This window comes from Eublepharis macularius, chromosome 18 (assembly GCF_028583425.1).
Source record: "Eublepharis macularius isolate TG4126 chromosome 18, MPM_Emac_v1.0, whole genome shotgun sequence".
NCBI lineage: Eukaryota > Metazoa > Chordata > Lepidosauria > Squamata > Eublepharidae > Eublepharis > Eublepharis macularius.
This window is the reverse complement of record NC_072807.1, coordinates 1,944,237-1,965,386: the sequence shown is the minus strand read 5'-3', so window position 1 is coordinate 1,965,386 and position 21,150 is coordinate 1,944,237. Positions and strand designations below refer to the sequence as shown.

The following is a 21,150-nucleotide window of genomic DNA, read 5'->3' as shown; positions in this document are numbered from 1 at the left end:
CTACTGACAGAGGTGCACCTCCACCAGGTTCCGGCACTGCCTGCACTCGACTGCACAGCACCAGCGAAACTTGCAACTGCACCTCTCGACGACTTCTGCCTGGGCCGTGCGGAAGCCCCGGCCGCAGCACAGCAGCTCACAGCCGTCCAGAGCAGGGGAAGTCCAGTTACAGTGACGTCCTGAGGTGCCAAAGATCCCTTCATGTGGGTCCCAGTTGCAGAAATCAGGGCTGGCTGCCAAGTAGACCAAGTCATGAATGGCATAGGGCTTGAGGTGGGAATTCTTTGGCACCAGCAGCTTCCGGGAGCCCACACGTTTTGGATGCACTTCTGTGGCACCTTCAAATTTTTCCCTTAGGATGTTGCCCACTTTACGAAACGGGGGCATGACTTTCCAGCAGGTGCGGACCTCACAGGAGCCTGACACCCCATGGCACTTGCATTCTACCTTCATGTGGGACACGACGGCCTGGAAATGGGAGAGCAAAGAACCTGGTGGGATTATCGAATTAGTTGCCACCTTCTTGAACAGAAGCACGAACCGGTTCTTTAAATCAATAAGCATAAATGCACATGGAGCAGGGGAGGGGAAAGCGTCACCATCCCATCCCACCCCGTCCCATCCTAAAAACTTCAAAGGGAGGTTTTAGCATAAATCCACTGAGTGAGAATTAGTCAGAAAGTTGGGGCCATAGAAGACTCTACAAAGAGTGAGTCTTGCTACAGAAAGCAGTGGACCTAATTCAGACACTGAATTGTCTTACAAGGTCAAGTAATTAACCAGTTGTGGTTGCTAATTAGGAAGTGGGTTGCACCAATTCTGGTTGGATCTTTAATCCATTTGTGGTTTACATCAAAATGGCTGCTTCCACATGGTGAAAATTCTTAATGTGGCTCTGACTGCGACGGAGCTTCCACTAAGAAGTTTTCTGTATGTTTTCCTGCCGCTGTAGCACTGTGTCAATTCTTGATTTCCCCCCAAAGCCCCCCCCCCAAATTCCTTCAATGGAGAAAAGCAACTGATGCGAACCACAAGAGGTGACAGCAGGAAAATGGCACCCATGTGGATGGACCTTTGAAAATGTGCACCTTCCCCTCCTGGCAATGTCGTAATGTGCTTGGACTGTGTTCTTTCCTAAAAGATCAGAGTAAAGCAGGTTTGAGAAAGAGTATACTGAAGATAGGTAAACTGTGGGAAGATGGCAATTAGAGCACAACGTGTAATGTGGATGCCCCTAAAAGAAACCCACTCCAGTTTAAAAGAAACAAGAAATATCTCCACCTCGAAGCAGCCAGCGTGATATTGTCCACTACCACCATCCTTTGGGGTTTTTTGTGGACTTTTGAACCTGCTTTGTAGAACTTCCTTTCTCTCCCTGTGTGCCCATTCTGACCAATTTAGGGGATTATTTTCTGTATCTGATGAAGTGGGCTCTAGACCAAGAAGTTTGATGCCCTAATGCAGTTGCTAGAGAGGGGCGTAGCTCAGTGGTAGAGCACATATTTTGCTGGAAAAAGATCCTGGGTTCAGTTTCTGGCACCTCCAATTTAAAGGATCATCAGATGATGGGAAAGACCGCTGCCTGAGACCTTGGAGGGCTGCTGCCAAGCTGAGGAGACAGTCTTGACCATGAAGGCCAAAGTTCTGACTCAGAGCCGAACTAAACGTGACGCGTTACTAGAGCTCTACACGTGTCTACTTAGCTCAAGGTTTGATGGGAAGTGGAGGAAGTATAGGTCCTTGCAGCTTTAAGTTTAAGGTTTGCAGAGCAGCAGGGAGGGAAGTGCAGGCGTGGGGCTCTTGATGGGTGCCCCCCTTCCCTTCCGCTGGGTGTGTGTGGGGTTTTCAGGGTCCCTCTCTTCCCCCCCCCCCTTTCCCACACAGCAGACAGGGCACCTGGCTGCTGCTAGCTGCTAGCAGGGCTTCGAGCAGGATTGGGTGAAGAGGTCAGCAGACAGGGTGCCCGGAGCGTTGCTGCATCCCCCCCCTTCCTGGCTCCTGCCTGAAGCCATACAGCCCAGCGTTGCTCTTCAGGGGCCGGGTGGGCAGGGAGGAGATACAGCGATACTCCAGGAGAGCGTGGGAAAGGTGCCTGGAGCATTGCTGCATCTCCGCTCCGCTCACCTGGCCCCGCCTGAAGCCACGTGGCCCAGAGCTGCATAGCCCAATGTCGGTCTGCCTTTCCCCCTGCTCACCTGAAGCATCACTTCATCTTTCCCCCACCGCTTGCCTGGCCCCCAAACAGCGATGTCGCTGCATCTCCCCCCTGCTTGCCCGGTCCCCGCCCAAAGCCATGCATCGCTTCATCTCCTCCACCCCCTGCTCACCTGGCCCCCGAAGAGGGACGCCAGGCTATGCAGCTCCAGGCCGTGTGGCTTCCAGTGGAGGCCGGGCGAGTGGGGGGGAAGATGCAGCGATGCTCTGGGCGCCCTGTCTTCTGACTTCTTTGCCCAATCCCGCCTGAAGCCCCACTAGCAGCTAGCAGTGGCCAGGTGCCCTGTCTGCTGTGTGGGGAAGAGGGGGGGGAGAGGGGCCCTGAAACCCCCACACGCATCCAGTGGAGGGGAAGGAGGGCACCCGTCAAGAGCCCCACACCTGCACTTCTCTCCCTGCCATTCTGTAAACCTTAAACTTAAAGCTGCAAGGACCTACACTTCCTACACTTCCCTTCAAACCTTGAGCCAAGCAAACACGTGTAGAACTCTTGTAACTCATCACGTTTAATTCGGCTCTCAGTCAAAGGCAGCTTCACATGTTCATTGTATTGGGCCGTGGCTCAGTGGTGCAACATCTCTGTAGAATGCGGCTTCTTGTATCATTTCGGTTGCCCCTCTGACAATAATAAAAAGCACAAGGGTAGGGGACACTGCCAATCCCCTTGTTTTGCACCCCTGACGTGCACCTTGCAAGGTCTCATTGGGGCAATGGGTAGGCGCAAGGAAATGCTTCCAGCCAACTCTTTAAAATCTGGGGATCAAGCACAGGAAGAACAAAATTCTGAGGCAATGCAAAGGACACCCCCTTGGCAAAAGGTGGACTTGTGTGGCACGAAATTGAGGGCTTCGGTGTCCTCTCTGGCAGGGCCATTGCCACACCAGCAAAAGCATCCCTGAGAGAGGGTGCAGCTTGCTCTGTCCAGCTTGCCTGGTGGTTACACATTTCAGTCGCTACGTGGAAGCAACCTCAGTGCATGAGAGGTCTGCTTGTTGTGAGTGCAGAAGGCTGCCAGCAGGCAATGGAAGTTGGACAGGAGTAAAATCACACATACACAGCAGAGGAGGAGGAGGAGGTGCTGCTGCTGGTCCTTGATCTCAATGTATGATGTCTTATTTTCATTAATAGTTGGTGCGTGTGTGTGAGAGTGTGCTAAGCATTGACCACAAGAGGGGAGAAACGGACAGAGCAGGCCAGGCAGCAACATGAGCTTCCTGGTATGTTTGTCTACTGTCCCCTGCAGCTTTTTCTGCCTATTGGTGGAGGAAACAGAAACAACTCTTGTGTGTCAGAACCAGGGCTTTTTTTCTGGGGAAAGAGGTGGCGGAACTCAGTGGGTTGCCCTCGGAGAAAATGGTCACATGGCTGGTGGCCCCGCCCCCTGATCTCCAGACAGAGGGGAGTTGAGATGGCCCTCCGCGCCGCTCACGCGGCGCGTAGGGCCATCTCAACTCCCCTCTGTCTGGAGATCAGGGGGCGGGGCCACCAGCCATGTGACCATTTTCAAGAGGTTCCAGAACTCCATTCCCCCGCGTTCCCGCTGAAAAAAAGCCCTGGTCAGACTCAGAACCACTTGACTAGTCCTGGTCTATTGATGCACAAGATGGAGACAATGTTGTTCTGAGGCAGGAGAAGGCATTTTACACTTTCAGATCACAAGCAGTTGATCTTTTTTTTAAAAAAAAAATGCCCCCCTTTTTACGACCCCTTGCAAGAAATAGCCCAGCAGGGACTTTATCCCAGATGTACTAATTGTTTAGTTGCAGGTAGTTTTTTTTTAATATGAGGGGGCACTTAAAATGCTTTACTGTCTTCACTGCCTACCTACGAACTAGAGTGATACTGCTATCACAGTCAAGCTCACCTATAATAACGAACAATTAATTGTATGCTGATAGACCTAATACAAGCAGTGATCTCTTATGTGATTGCTATAAGCCATTAATAATTGCTTAGTTATTCTGAGAAACAGTGTTTAGTTACATTGAGTACAGAAGGCAAGAATTCAGAGCTTTGTCTCAGAAGATAATGGTACAAGCTAACATTGTCCATTTGCCAGATACATTCAGGCAGAAAGGAATTCTTGAAAGGTGACATACTAACATACTCAAACAATGGCTTATTCTGTAGGATCAAACATGTGCAAATATAAATGTAACTTTGCACTAAAGAAGGTGACATGCATACTCAGATTTCTAATTGTGACATAAGTGTGACCCAATCATGTTCTAATTGATTGCACTGATATTGTGATGTCATAATTGCTATAAAAACTCTGCTGCTCAAGGGAGGAGCCAGAAGGAACCATTTTTGGTATTTTGTTCTCTCTCCTATAATTGCAATTAAAATTCTATAAACCACTCACTCCACTCCAGCCCTTTGTGTCTAATCGGGAAGGGTGCAGAGGATGAGCAGTTTTCAGGCATAATAATACTGGCTACCATATCAGGATTCAGCCATCTCAATCTGCTACACAGGATAAAAGGAAGTAGGGAACCAGGTTCTGAGCTTGGTGAAAGCATCTGGGCATGCTCAGGACAGCTGCTGCCCTAACTGTGCCCTTAGTAGTGTCAGAGTTGGAAATCAGAAGCCCAAAGGGCTGTGTGGGAGGGGCTTGCAGGTGGAGGGCATCATCAGGCACTGCCACAGCCTTAGACATCCTGAGGGGGGGGGGACTGGAAGATCCGCTTCCTGCAATCAGCAGCGCCATCACAGGCTGCCCATTCCCAAGAGAACGCCACCCACTAGGAAGTTCCCCCAGCCAGGCTCTTACATCGCCTGCTCCTCTCAACGGGGCTTGCACAAAAGACCTCCCTTTGCCCTGGGCCAGATTCGTCTGCCTCCAGCTCTGCCACCCTCAATTATGCCCAAATTCTGCTCCAGTCTCTGCCTACAATGCCAAGAGCCACAGAGCTTTACATGTAGGACGTTCTGGATTCAGCCCTCAGTGTTTCTAGCTGAAGGCTCGCAAGAGTGGTATGGGGGGCTCTGGAGAGCCTCTGCCGGTCAGAGAAGACGATGCTACTGAAGGCCAATTATTCACCCTTCAGAAAGTCCTCATGTCCCCAAGAGAATACCACCTGGAGATGTTGTGCCGTCTGAATTGTCCAGAGCTACAGACTCCAGTGCTCTGTCTCAGAGCTAAACTACATGAGATGAATAGCATGAGGATGCTCAAGTGAAGAGAGACGCAATGTTAGCTGGGAAGCGTAGTTTGAATTTCCCTTTGCTCACCAGAGAGCGATCTTGGCCAGTTCTGTAGAGAGAGGTGAAATTCAAACTACGCTTCCTGGTTAACATTGCGTCTCCCTTCACGTGAGCATTCTCGTGTAATTTGTCTCGTGAATTTTAGCACTCAGTTTATTAAAGTTTCATATGTTCAGTTTGCTCCAAAGTAGCCAATGGATTTTCAAAGCTGCTGTCACCTCCTCTGAGAAAGCCTGATAAGCTAGAGAGGTCATAGGCAGTTCCCTGTTTCAGAACTTCCCTGGGCCTTCTTACCTTCCTCCCGGCTTCATTGTTGTGCAAATTCATGAGCCCCCGGCTAGAGGAGGCACCACGGCTCCTCTCTGGAGTGTCCACAAAGGCCTGGGAGAAGGCAATGCCGTAAGACAAGTTGTCGGAGCAGCCTGACCACTGGAACCCTGTTGGAGGAACATATTCAAGGCTGGGTGAATCCTAGGCTTAAACAAAGCTGGATGTTGTGATGGACTGGTAGGTTCCCCCCCCCCTTTCTTACCCTCACATATCTCTTGCTCTTTGTCTTCCAGAGGGGACATATACAGGCATCTAGTAGCCGCAGGAGAGGAAATCAGCAAGAACCTGCAAGCTGCAAGCAGCAACCCAAAGCCATCTGGGCTGTTTCCACCTCTGTCTGAAGGTGCCGGGGGGCCGCGAGGGTGCTGGCCAGACACATGGGCCCCTGGGCATAAGCCAAAGAGTTCTGGGCTTTTTGCTCATGGCTTGTGGCCAGGGGCCAACATTGGCCATGCTGGTGGATCAGGACCACCTGCTTTTCTTTGTTTGTTGGTTTTGTAAAATTATAAATTGTTTACTTTATCTTTTGGGATTATCTGTAAGCTGCTTTGAGTAAGTCCCTTTGGTGATGAAAAACAGCACAGAAGTAATAATAACAATGATAACAATAATGATTGTATGTTTTCCCTCACAAGGCAAATAGCAGCTCCAATGGGGTTTCTGATTGCAGGAAAATGGTGTAGGAAAAAGTGTTAACTCCCCCCCAAATATTTAAAAAACATAGGTAGGGGGAGATTCTCCGTTTCATAAATGTCATAAAGAGCAGCTCCGTAGAGTGTTTCCATATTGCCCTGGCTCTCTTCCTCACCCCACTGCAGGAGTGCTAGATTCCCCTAGCTTTATCGTGTGATACCTTCAGGACTGACGCCTCGGATCTTGAGGTCACACCCACACTTTTCCAGCTCACCCCGGCTACAGGCCCAAGTCATAGCAAAAGCAAGCCCTGCAGAGGAGACAGCGTGGACGAAGGCCGACTCTCGGGTGCCTGTGGAGAAAGGACAAGTCACGTAAAAGCAGTTCCCAGGTAGCAGGGTATAGGGGGTGGAGCCGTGTTTCCCAACCGGGGTTCCACAGAATCCACATGACATCGTCAGGGGTTCTGCGCGGAATCGTGGAATAAATCAATAAAAATGTTGAAATACTGCAGAAAATTCCAGATATCCAAATTCAGCCACGAATTCAACATTTGTGCAAAATAAACAAGCCCAAATATCACACTGAAAGGAAACCTTATATTGACTTTAGATGTGAACTTTATTTTGAATTGCCATTTTGATACTGGAAATAAAATTAGATGATACAAAAAAGACAGGAAAATGCTTCACTTTTTTCTTACGATGTAAGCTGACATATATTTAAAGCAGGTCTTTACAAATAAATTTTCTCAAAAGTAATTTAGCAGTAATTGAATTGAGCTCTCTGCCATCATTCTGGCCTGTAAATGTTTTCATAGATAGGAGTTCCTCAGGATTTGAAAAATTAATTTAGGGTGCCTTCATGGGAAAAAAGATGGGAAACACTGAATTAGAGGGCCGGGCTAGGATCTGGTAGACTCAAGTTTGATGCCTACTTTGCCATGGAAAATTGCTGGTTTGACCTTGGGCTTCTCAGCCTAACCTACCTCACGGGGTTGTTATGAGGAGAGGATAAGAAACGGAGAATAGGAGAACAATGTAATCCACATTGCCTCCTAGAACTGCCAACCCCCTCAGGTGGGGCCTGAAATTCTCCTGGACTGACAGCTAAGTTGTGACTGAATCCCCCTGGCTACAATGGCAGTTTCAGAGGGCAGAGGGGGGCATCTTATGCCCGATGAGCTCCTTCCCCTCTTCCCCAGGTACCCCCCCCCACACACACAAAATAAAATCTCCAGGAATTTGCCATGCTGGAGATGGTGACTCCATTGAAAAGAAAGTTGTGTTACAAATGAAGTAAGTAAATACATACATTCCATCACACCTTAGGCCTGGTCAGGAGACAGAACACTGGACAGTGCTGGCAGTTGGAAGGGGCAGAATTGACTCTCGTGCTGGGGGCCTTGGTGGAAGGGCTGGGTTTAGTCCCTACCCCATTGATGTCCCTCCAGTACTTTCTCCCGCAGAAGTGAATTATGTTTTTTGTTAACATTTGCCACATTTCTCCAAGCAGTGTGGCAATACAGTATTTTCCAGGGGCAGTACTGCTAACTCTTACATTCAAAAGGATCTACTTAGGAGAGAAGCCAAATGGATTTACTCTCTAGGGAGTTTGCAACCTAAGGGTCTCAATTCAGAGTGTAACTTATCGTGTTTTTTGTAAGGACTTATGGATCACTGTCTCTTTAAGATGGTGTAAGAGTTAGCAGCATGTGAAGTATTTAACATCTATTCACAAGGGTGGGGTCTGTCGTCTTTACTGACCTTGCTGCGCTAAGAATAGACTGCACTTAAGAATTGTTTTGCCATTTTTGTTGGTAAGTTAACAGGAGCAACTTTAGGTGGATCACCTTGTTTGTAAATTTGGTTTATACATTAAGAGGGACTAGATTCTCTATGTTATCTTTTTTGTTTCTAGATGGACTTTGGTGGTATTTGTCATGGCCCCTGATGAAATCATGGCTAGATGAAACAAGCTGAATGAACTAATCTTGCCAGCTGCTTGTTGGGCCAACCCGGGACCGGGCTGGCTCCTGGGATACATCTACCTAGACTCTCTACATACAATAACTGATTCAGAGGATTATTGTCCACCTATTTGACTCCACACTGCCATTCACAGATGAGGCTGGTCCTGGTCGACCTCAGTCCGAGAGTCCCCGTGGGTCTCGGGTGCTGCGGCTGGCTCAGTCCCTGTGTCTGTGGTACCAGGGGAAAAGTCTCTGTTCGGCTCCTGCTCTCGCTCCGGCCACCACTGTTGAAGCTGGTCGATGTGCCTCCTGAAGACTTTGCCAGCAGCATCAGCTACTTTGTAAGACACCAGTCTGGTGGCCTCAATCACAGATGCCGGGAACCAGACTGGGCCGTCCCCATAGTTTTGGGCGTAGACGAGGTCTTCCAGCTGGAACTTTCTGGGTGACCCTGATACTTCCGGTTCCTGCCAGGCATCCGGAGGAAAATCGGGGTGGAGCTGATCAAGCAGAGTTGTTAGCCGGCAACCCATCAAAAATTCCATGGGCCTGTGGCCTGTAGTGGCATGCGGAGTTATGTGCTGCCAAAGCAAGAGTTCGGTTAGGCACAAGTTCAAATCCCCATGACTCAACTTGCGCAGTAAGTCCTTCGCAGTCTTCACCATCCGTTCTGCCCGTCCGTTAGTAGATGGGTGGAATAACGTTGATGTGATGTGTCGGATGGCGTTGTTGTCGAGGAACCTCTGGAACTCTTGCGAAGTGAACTGGGCACCATTGTCGGATACGATGGCTTCTGGTATCCCGTGGGTTGCAAAGAGATGCCGTAAGGAGCAGATGATGACTGTGGACATCATGGCTGACACTGGGATGACTTCCAGCCATTTTGAAAATGAGTTCACGACGATTTTTCTTTCTTTACTTTCAGCCCAGTGTCCTGGAGATGGAGGACTTCTTGAAGGCAGCTGGCGAGCTCGGTGGAGGACGTCCCCATGATTATGATATCATCGAAGTAAGGGATGACTCCTGGGATTCCCCTTAGCAGTCCCTCCATAAGTCTCTGGAAAATGCCAGGGGCCACACTGCCCCCGAACTGAAGTTGCTTGACCTTGAACACGCTGCAGTGAGTCACAATGGTCTGCGCTTCTGCAGTGGTGTCGTCCACAGGGAGCTGCTGGTAGGCTTGCGCCAGGTCAATCTTGGCGAAGATCTTTCCTCCCACAAGAGATGCCAGGAGGTGGCTGACTACCGGCATCGGATATGCTTGCTGTTGGTTGAAAGTGTCCATGGAGACTATAGAAAGCGCTGACCCAGAGACCACTTCTATTTCACACAGCGTCCCCTCAACACATACCATGATGCGGATCTTCTCTTTAGTGCCCGTTTTGGTGTTCAGGACAATGGTTCTGCTAGAACACTGGGTCATTGAGTGGCATTCTTCAGACCGGGGGAAACCCTTCCCCGCCAGCTGTCGTTGGTGCGAAGTGAGGCACAGAGACTGCGGTGGAGAGCCCTCCATTCTTGGTAGGTCTGCAGGCCCATGCAATGTGACCCTTCTTTTTGCACGTCCGGCACTAAGCATTGCAGAATTTACAAAATCTGATCTCGTGGGTTCTCCCACAGCTGGCACATGGGGGACCGCTATATGGATGCTGTTCAGAACGCTTGGCCTGTACTGCTTGCATTCGGTGAACCTCATCATCTTCTTTGGAGTCGCTCTTGAGGTTCTCATGGTGGACTTGTTCCACCTTCTTCAGTAGTGCTGGACTCTGCAACTGTTGCACTTCTTTGGTGGACTAGTCAGCTGCTTCTGCCACAATGGCCTCCTCATAAGCCATTTTGAAATTGGGGTTCTTCGTGAAGAGTCGTCTCTGCAGTTTTTCGTCCCATAGGCCACACACTAGCTGGTCACAGAGGCCTTCTTCTAGTTTGGTGAATTCACAGAGTCATGCTAACTTCCGCAATGCCATAATGAACACGGCGATTGTCTCACCTGGTGCCTGGTCACACTTGTAGAAGGCGTGGCGGCATGCAATTTTTGATGGTTGCAGCAAGAAATGGTCTTTCAGCTTTGCCTTGATAGTAGTGAGTGACACCTCCTCCAGTACTTCCGGTGCCACGAGAGCGCAGGCAATTTCAAATGTTGAGCGGCTGCAGACACTGAGGAAAACTGCCTTTTCCTGCTCATTGCTGGTAATCTCATTTGCCTTGAGGTGAAATTGGAACCATGAAAAGTATGAGTCAGAGTCCTCAGCAGCAGCATCAATTGGCTTGAAATGGCCCTTGGCAGCCATACTGTCTATTGCTCTAAGCGAATGAGGGACAGAGGAGGCGACAATTCCTCACCAGTAAGCGATTCAGCTTGAGCGCCATGGGGCTGCCTACCCGCCTGGAGTGATTCAGCTCTGGGTGCTGCGGGGCTACCTACCCGCCTTGTATCCCATCCTTGTTGCCAGTATTATGTATTGTGATTTCTGCTCATAGTGATTTCAGCTAGTCAGGTTTTCAGCTCATAACAACATCTTTATTGAAGACCAGAAGCAGACAGACAACATAAGCTCAACATGAGCCAAATATAAATATACAAACCCCACCACAATGATAACCAACAACCAATAGGCACACGAAACCAGAATCCTTATTTTAGTTTAGTTTATTTGGTGTTTAGCCCGCCCTCCCTGCAAGCAGGTTCAGGATGGGATACAGCACTCTTAAAATACAATTCCACAATGGGATAAATACAATACAGTAAAACAGAAAAAATCACCAACTAAAATCATATACACAGAATCATAGATGGGCGCTTCCACATTTCCGCCCCCAACATACAAAGAGGGAGGGAAACGGACAGGTGCGATGTAATCAGATACGCGGGACAGCTCGTAACAGTCTTAAATAGTCCCACGCTTTGCAGGGGGCCGGTGGGAGGCTCAACGATGGTCCTAGTGCCGGCCTCAACCATATGCCTGGTGAAACATCTCTGTCTTGCGGGCCTGCCGAAATGAAACAAGATCTTGGTGGGTCCGGGTGTAATCAGACAGAGAGTTCCACCAGGTTTGGGCTAGGACCAAAAAGGCCCTGGCCCTGGTCGAGGCCAGGCGAGCCTCCCTAGGGCTAGGGATCACCTGTAAGTTCTTACCTGCTGAACGAAGCACTCTCTGGAGCACATATGGGGAGAGAGGTCCCTCCGGTATGCTGGCCCCAGTCCATTTAGGGCTTTAAAGGTAAAAACTAACACCTTGAAACGGATCCTGAACTCCACGGGGAGCCACTGAAGCTGCTGCAGAACTTGTGTAATGTGTGCCCTGTATGGAACACCTATCAGGACACGAGCAGCAGCATTCTGGACCCGCTGTAGTCTTCAGATCAGCCCCAAGGGGAGCCCTGCGTAGAGCGAGTTACAGTAGTCCAATGTGGAGGTAACCATTACATGAATCACTGTCATTAGATCCTGGGCTGAGAGATAGGGGGTGAGCCGCCTGGCTTGCTGCAGATGGAAAAAAGCATTCTGGGCAACAGCTGCGACCTGGGCCTCCATAGACAGGGAGGAATCCAGGATCACACCAAGACTCCTGACCAATGAGACGGGCACCAACGGGACCCCCGCAAAGGCCGGGAGATGGATCCCTGCATCTGGCAGCCCACAGCCCAAGTACAGGACCTCTGCCATTGCAGGGTTCAGCTTCAGTCTGCTCTGCTTCACCCAACCTGACACGGCCTCTAGAGCTCTCGAAAGGGCATCCGGAGCAGAGTCAGGTTGGCCACCCATCAACAGATACAACTGGGTGTTATCTGCATACTGATGACAACCCAGTCTGAAACTCCACACCAGCTGGGCAAGGAGACGCATATAAAGGCTGAACAACAGGGGAGGGAGTATCGCCCCCTGCAGGGTGCCACACACCAATGACTGGAGTGCGGACACCCTCTCCCCTAGCGCCACCCTCTGTCCCCAACCGTGGAGAAAGGAGACAAGCCACTGCAAGGCTGTCCTTCGAATCCCCACATCAGTGAGGCGGTGGGCCAACAACTCATGGTCGACCGTGTCGAACGCCACTGAAAGATCTAACAATATCAGCAGCGCCGACCCGCCTCAATCCAGGTGTCTGCGGAGATCATCTGCACTTTCAGAAGTAACATCACCGCACCAGCCGCGCAAGCACTCCCACACTCTTCACGGGGCCCAAATGAAGCACAGGAACGCTCCCGTGGCCGGCGCAATGATGTCACTTCTGGAAGTGATGTTGCCTTGCCTGTTGGGAGTGCCCGTGCACAACCTGCATTTCTAAGATGCCTGCCAGTGGCGGGCAACGTGCAGGAGCCTGCCCCCTCCTGCTGATTGCTGGGCGATCGGTGGATGAGGGGGCAAATCCCCGGGAGTTTGCCTGCCACCTGTGGGCACCTGGGAACCCTATATTGATAAAGGGAATTATTCCCCCCCACACACACATTCCATCCAGCCACTGAATATACTGAGGCAGGCTGACAAACATGAGGAACTGTGGCTCAGTGGTACAAGATCTGTCTTGCATGCAGAAAGTCCCAGGTTCAGCCCCGCTGGCATCTCCACTAAGCAGAACCAGGCAAGGAGGGGTGGGGAGAGATCTTCTTGCTACCTGTGACCAGTCCATGTAGAAAATACTGACCTCAATAGACATTGGCAGGGGTAATTTCGTAGAAAAAGAGCTGGAGGAACTCATTAGCATAACTCATTAGCATACGCCACGACGCCTCTTGCCATCACCGGAAGTGTGTCATTAGTATAACTGATTTGCATATGCCACACCCCCTGACATCACCTATCCTGGCTGTTTTGGACCCAATCCTGGCCATTCAGGGCCGAAATTGGACCCAAAACGGCAAAAAGGGGCTGAAAATGGCTGAAAAGGGGCCCCAAACGGTCAGGATCGGGCCGCTGATGAGTGAGAGAGTGATCCACCACCCGTCAGAGGCCCGATCTGGGCTGTTTTAGCCCCAATCCAGGCCGAAATGGGCCCAAAATGGCCGAGAGTCGGGTGAGCGGGGCCACCTGACATGTGACCTCTTTGGGAACTGCTGGAAGTGCATTCCTGTGCGTTCCCCCTTGAAATGAGCCCTGGACATTGGCCTTACTCAGTATGAGGCACCTTCCTATGTATGTTTCAGGGAGTTTGAAAGGGGCATTCAGGCTGAAACTAAGGGGTACACTCAAATAGTTTGCAGTCTACTTCAAAATCTCCTACTAAACTGGCCATTCTGTGAGGCTTTTTGAGAGAGAGACTGGAGAAATATCTGGAGAGGAAGAGTTTCAGTAGATTGAAGAAAAGGGAAGCAAACTGTTCTTCCTCTCCTCCTCCTGCTCTGGCCTGCAAGCTGAAGAGAAGGCCTTAAACTGAGACTTCAGCCAGAGACTACCAAGCTCAACAGCTATACAACAGGAGCACAGTGAAGCTAAGAGGTTCTGCTCCGGTACGTTTCTGGGTTCCGCACCAAGCTAAGGCTCAGAGTGTGGTTAGTACAGGAGTCTGCGTTGGATTTAAGAGCGCTGCGTTCTCTGCCTTCTTCCCCAGGTCTAACCTTGTAGAATAACCTTCCCAAAAACTGGCAGCCCCTGCAAGGTCGAGCAGTTCCAACGACGATGGCGGAACTGGTGCTGGTGCTCCTCAAGGGCCACCTTGGCGGCATGCTTCACCAGGCCCACGTGGCTTCCCCCTGGCGGTGGCACATCCCGACCTGCTCCTCGGCCAAGCCCCTCAGGCTTTTGCAGGCCCCAGAATCCTGCTGAAGGCCTCGCAGAGATGGCTGCTTGGCCAGATATCTGTGCAAAAGGAGAAAGGGGAATGGGGCCAGAGAGTTTGGGGGAAAGAATTAGCTCCCCTAGCTATATGACAGGGTTGTCAACCTCCAGCCAGGGCCTGGAGACCTCCCAGAATTACAACTGATCTCCGAATGACAGCGCTCAGCCCCCCTGGAGAAAATGGCTGCTTTGGAAGGTAGCATTATATCCTGCTGAGGTCCCACCCCACCCTCCCAGGCTCCAACCCCCCCAAACTTCAGGAATTTCCCACCCTGGAGCTGGCAGCCCTAACGATTACTGACTCCCATATTTCTGGAGATCAGAGATCAATTGCATTCTTGTAGAAGGACTCGGTAGTGAGACATGCTAGTTCCTTTCACTACCACTGCGAATGCAGAACCGTGCAAATTGGCAACAGGCGTTTTTGCTGCGCTGTCTTCTGTCCGCCACTCTGGGATTTCCCCTTGCTGTACCATCGGGGGGGGGGGCTTTTAAAAAAACATCAATTACTGGAGCACTATAATGCAACAGGACAGTGGTCCCCAGCCTGTCGGATACGGTGACCCACAAGTCCACATTTAGTTCCTACGGTGAGGGTGAACCAAGAGGTTGAGAAGGTGCCAGGTGGGAAGGGGGGTAGGGGTGGCACGGGGTTAAGGACACGTGGGACGATGGCAGGTGTTGGCAAAGAGGTGGGTGGCGGGTGGCTTCGTGCAGCGACCTCCCACAGCAGGGAGAGGGCAGGGAGACCCCTCAGGAGGCTGGGCAGGAGGTCGGGCTGCTGAAGGAGCAGCACCACAACGGAGCCTGCACTCGCAGACCCCTCTTTCTCTCCTCTCACTTTTCCATGTGCTGAACAGCTCCTACCTACTCTCCCGCCTTTCCCCCAGCCTTCTTCCACGGTACTACTGTAATGTTACTAGTTGCCAGACAGCTAGCCAACCCGGCCCCCCCCCCCGCCGCCGCCATTGCTGTCACAAAGGGAGAGGGGGAGGCAAGAATGTGAGAAGCTGGAAAGGAGGGTGAGAAAAGGATGCGCGCAAAGGGCAGGAGCTGCCATTACGGACGGCTGGCCTGTGACCCACTTTCAGAGGCTTCATGACTCACCTTTGGGTCCCGACCCAGAGGTTGGGAAACACTGCCATAGCAATCACAATTTTTAAAAAGTTTTCTGGTAGCACAAAAATGGTTTCCTATGTGGACCTTTGTAGGCCAAGAAAACATACCACTTTCTGTCCAGAGAGCGATAACTCACCTGGACTACACTCTTCCCCAGAAGATGGGGAGCAAAGCAGGTTTGGGAAAGAGCACACGGATGGCAGAGAAAGGGCAATCCGTGCGTGATTAGCGCATGGCATCGTGGGGATGCTCTGAAACAAAAGAGGCCAGGGTTGGGATCCCAAAGCAGAGAGAGACCTCGGACTGGTAACAGCTATGGTTGACTGAGGAAGCTGAGCAGAGGTTGGCGTACTTACAACCAGGTCACAGCAAGGATGTGGCGCACGAAAATCAACATGGGGCACAGGAGGTGGAGGTTTGCCATCGCACCACTGGTTGAGTCCTCCTGCTTTATCTTTCTTCTTAGACTCGGCTAAAGGTCTAGTCCCAGGTCAGGACCAATCCAGTTGGTTGGGAGGCAGTTTTTCCTGCCCACTTGGCAACCATGAGGTACCTCTAAACGCCTGTCAGCACATGCCCCATGCTCGAAGAGAGGGATCACCCCAAGAAGGCACCACGAAGACATCCATGCCGAGACTTCCTCACAGAGCTAGGAGGCCTTAGTTGAAGTGTCCTGCGCCAGCCACAAAGGGAAGGATCATAGATCTGGACTGAAACGCCAACTGTCCACACATTGATTGGACAGACGTTTTGTATTTTTTTCCTCACATGCTTCTTTCTGTGTTCGTTCTGGAAGGTTCTGGAAGGTTCATGGCCTACACCCCCAAACGCTCTTCTCCTTCCTGCTGGCCCCAATCCTCTGTCACTCGGAGACCCAGCCGGAGAGCTCGTTCCTCCTTTCAATCACTCGGATGTTCCATCTTGTCCCCTTGCAAATCCCCAGACCAGTGCCGCCTCAAGCAAATGTCCGGAGGCTGGCCCCTAGGAAGGAAAAGCAGAAAGCCTCTCGGACTGGCCCAGGATCCAGCTGCTGCTGACCCTGTGTGGATTCTCTCTTGCCTGCCTGCTTCTGTCTTGGAGACGCCTTGTTCCTATCTCACAATCTTCTTGGTGACGGCAAACAAGTGCAGTTTGGACTGCTGCCCTCTGGGCCTCTCCTTTCTTATCCTCTTAGGCTCTCTTCGACCCCTCTTCAGTTATGAGATCTGGACACAGACGCCCAAAGTTAAAGCCTTTTCCAAAACAGCCTATTTCTGGCTGGCTCCGTTTGCTCTCCCTCCTAAGCAAGAACTGGGAAGGCTCCTGAAACAGGGAGAATTTAAGCTCATGAAGGGACGGTGGTGGAATTTCTTTCCCCTGGGAAACAGCCACCCTCCTTCTGAGGCACTGAAAGGAAGTTTTACTCTTGGATGGTCCCAGAAAAATCGCTTCATCAGTCCCTGCTACATCACACGGGTGGAATGGGACGGCTCCCTTCCTCCCCTTTCTGTGGCTCTTCCTAAACGTGTTGTTTTCTGAAATCGCAAGGAAGCCTCCCTTGATTTCATGAGGCTAAAGTGTAGCTCCCCTTAAACAATCAAGCTCGCCTTAAGCTCACCTTAAAACAATCAGTCATTGCTTCTAGACAAGTTTATTTCAAGTTGTCTTCACTCTAGCCACAAAAACAATGTCGACTGTGATGTAGGGAAAAGGACATAAAACCATCTTACAAATTTCATGGGTGCGTCAAGCTCTTTCAGCGCTGTATGGAAAGGGCACATATCCCATCTATTCAGCAAAGTCTGACAGTTCCTTCCAGCCTAAGGATCCTGTCTCCAGCTTCATTCCTCCTCTGCCATAACAGCCACTGAAACTGGGGGAGGATATCTACGTAAAAGAAAGACACGAAACTTTGCTGAGCAGAGCGCTGGGAACCAAGCGGTTTGAGCCCACCCTGTCCTTCCCAGATGAAGCAGCAGATATACCCAAATGGGAGTCCCCTGTACATCAGTTTTCAACATCACACAAAAACTCTGATTTCGGATTGGTCAGCCATTACGGAATCAGACAAAGGACTGGACACAAGGTTGCCAACCTCCAGGTACAGGTGGTAATTTTTCCTGAATTACAACTGATCTCTTCAGACAACCGAGATGGGCTCCCCTGGAAGAAATGGCAGCTGAGGGGAGCAGCCCCTTTGGCATCACATCCCCGCTGAGTTTCCTACCTTCCGCAAAACCTGCCCCCCCCTCCTCAAGCACCACCCATCTTCAGGACTTGCTCAACCCCCAGTTGCCCACCCTAAAACAACAACTTCCAGATATTTGGGTCTAATGTGTTTTTTATATTTTTTCAGACAGCTTTTTGAGTTTGGACTGGCATACTTTGAATTTCATCAAGAACACAATACCCTATACAAGTCCCACAGAAATGAATGCATTCTTGCACATGTGCCCTTGATTATGGTGATGGTACTCAGAATGTTTATAATGTTTATTATTTTTCTCCAGGTGGAAAAAGGAGGGGGAAAGAGCTGGACAAGACTGACCCTAGTGGCCCACCCTCCAGTATTGCAAATGGTCGCCCCTTCTGCCCGGGGGACTTAACTTCTCACTTTCCCTGAAGTCAAGCTGAATCGGCTTGTATGTGGCTGTTTGCACCTCTCACATTTGGTCAGTGTGATGCAGAGGTTTTTTTAGTCCATACGGTGCCAAAATGAGTTGGGATCTTGATTACTTGTTGTCCTCACTGATGCTGTCATTTGTGGTGTCGCAGTGCCATCACTTTTTCATTTTGTGTGTGTGTGTGCATGTGCTGAATGCCTCGCTGGAGCGCTGGCTCAACCTATTTTCTGGATTTTGGCTTCTTCATCCCTCCATCCCTCCCTTGGTTGATCCTGATTTGCTGATTCGCCAGTGCCCCTCTTTTTCCTTTTAAGGAACTCCTCATGTGATTAGCAGTGAGAATTGCCCATTGGCCAGCCAAACAGTGGAAACAATAGAGGAAGGGGCAGGGGATTCGAGCATGCATTTGAATCACTTGTGCAATCAAGGAAATGTTCTTTCTCAGAGACAAAGGGAAATAATATTTTTTAAACGGAATTTTATTTGAAGTGATTGTCTCATCAGAGTAGCGATGCATCGCTGGCAAAACTCCATTCATGCCTCCTTTTTTGTTGCCCCAAAGCATCTTTTCCTTCTCCATGGGATAAAAAGAAAATCTAAACCTCAATAATAAAATATTTTAAAAAAGGAAAAGAGGGAGGGGGGAAGGATGGAAAGGAGGGGAGTGGGAGTGGCTGGGTAGGCGAGAGTAGCCAATCATAGTACTGGCAGGCGGTGGGAGGGGGTTAAGAGGGTGGAACACCAAAAAAATGAATTAAAGAGTATGCAGAGGGAAACAGCCAACCACAAAGTGGATTTTTTTAAAAATCGGAGTATAAGTGCTCCCAGGAAAGCATGGTGGCTGCAGTGTCTACTCACAGCAGCAAATCAAATGCAGATGGTCACCAAAAAAAACCACTACAGTATGGGAATTGAACCAGCAAAACTGGCCTGTGCAGAAGGGGTGTTGGAATAGAAGTGACTCAGAGTGCCTGGAGACTGGTGGGCACTATTTCCTGCTTTATATTAGAAGCAGACTGTGTATTTGTGTAACACCTCTCTTTGTCTGATCTGGATGCTTCTATTTTCCTATCTGCCTCCTCCTTTCTGCACTCTTTTGTTCTTTCTCTCCTCCTGGTCTTGCAAGCAGCAAGACTTTTCTGCAGAGCTCTCCTGTGCAGGTGTGCCAAAAAGCACACCCATATCCCCATTTTCATGCAGCCTGATTAGCTGGCCACTTTTAATAGTGAATAGTGTTGTTTAGATTAGATTTCTATGCTTTATTTTGCTCCTGCAAGAATGTAAGTGAATTTATTTATTTATTTGAAATTTCTATTCCGCCCTCCCTGCGAGTGGGCTCAGGGCGGATTACAACATATTAAAATACAATAAAAATTCATCTACATTTAAACATCATTAAAACAGCAGTGTATTTCTATTAATACACATTTAAAACAGGATGGTGGACGGCCTTCACAGGGAGGGTTAAGATTTTATACACCCCTTTTTTCACCCCTTCTTAAATGTGAATCGGTTTCAATAAGAAGTAAGTATACTGGCTTGGAGAGTTATATCATACAAGGTTCCATGCTTTTTTGACTGGGCAACTACAATTTCACTACAATACTAATAAATATCCCCAATAAATGGCAGCTTTGGAGTGTGGACTATACGGCATCGCAGCCCTCTTGAATTCCCTCCTTCCCTAAACTCCACCTTCCACAGGCTCCCCCCCCCCCAAAAATCTCCATGAATTTTCCAGCCTGGAGTTGGCAAGAGGTTGACAATTCTGCTCACAGGGCTGTTATGAAGACAAAATGGTGAGGGAAGAGATCCATATATGCTACCTTGTGCTTCTTGGAGGAATGGTAGGGTAAAAATGTACTACCATTGTACATGCTGCAGATGTTGCGATGTTAACATAATATTGTTTCCAGTTTGATCTAGGGTGGCCAACAACTGGGAACTGGAGATCTCCTGGAATTACAACTGATCCGTTGGGATATTTCCAGGCCTAGGTCAGGTGACTGCTTAAGTTGTTGGTGCACCAGAAAGCTTTTTGGGTTTGGTTTATTGCTATATTGCAGCTCAAAAAGGAAACATAAAATAGAAGAATGGAACATACAGTTCCTTAAGAGAAGGATCCTACTGACTCAGTTCCCACCAAATTTGTGGAGAAGTAGCTACTGAGATCAGTTACCTAGGAGAAAACAGCTGCTTTGGGATGTAGATTTGATGGTATTATACCCCTCTGAGGTCTCTCCAGTCCCCGAACCCTGCCTTCCACAAACTCCACCCTCAAGTCTCCAGTAATTTTCCAACCTGGAGACCCTAGTTTGGCCTTACTGTGGCAGAGGGCCAAGCTATATGTGATGAATGACACTTGAACGGCAAGTGAACAGACTCAAGTGTATCCCTCCCTGTTCACTTGTGCTCCACTTGCGCTCCGCTCAGTCATGTAGTGATCGAGTGGAGGGCAAGTGAACAGGGAGGAAAACACGTGATTGCCGTTCAAGTGTCATTCGTCACTTGTAGCTTGGCCCTGTCTATCTCCTGCATGACAAAAGGGACAGTCCTATGTTTTAAGGACTGACTGTCAGTATCTGCCGGGCCTTGAATGTCAGGAAATGGTTCCCTCCCCACTTTTGTGGGTTTGAAAGAGGGTAGGAAGGAGAGAGCAGGTGGGTGTTTGTGTGAAAAAGAAGCTCGGTTTTCATTTGCGGCAGAAAGGGACAGAAAAAGAAGCAGAGAGCTACTTCTGTGAGTTGGCTGAAGCCCATGCGAGTCCACAAAGCTGCCTTCTTGGCCCATCAAGGTCCAGGCTGCCGACCCTGACGAGCAGCGGCTCCCCAGCACCTCGGGGTCTTCTGCGCCAACTACTACCTCTTCCTTTTACCTGGGAATGTCTTGTTTTACTTCATTTATACTCCACCCTTCTCCCCGATGGGAACCCCAAAGTGGCTCACGTTGTTCTCCTCCTCTATTTTATCCTCACAACAACCCTGTGAGGTAAATTAGACTGAGTGTGACTGGCACGTGGAGTCTCTCTACACAAGACACCTTACACGAGAAAGCTCATGTGCAGGGAGATGCAGTGCCAGCTGGGAAGCATAGTTTAAAAAGACAGAGCCGGCAGAGATCGCCTCCTCAGAGGGTTTGTTAATTTCCCCTTTGCCTCCCCAAAGGCTCTGTCAATTTCTCCTGCCCTTTGGGGAGGTGAAGAGGAAATTAACAATCCACCAGAGGATCATCTTTGCTGGCTCTGTAGAGAGGGGAAATGGACAGAGCCTTTGGCTTTATCTTTTTAAACTATGCTTCCT

The 21,150-nt window shown here is 49.8% G+C and overlaps 1 pseudogene; it reads right to left on the bottom strand.

Moving 5' to 3' along the window:
* On the bottom strand, positions 1-15,672 carry LOC129345687 (protein Wnt-4-like; annotated as a pseudogene).
* Between the last annotated feature and the right edge of the window lie 5,478 nt (positions 15,673-21,150).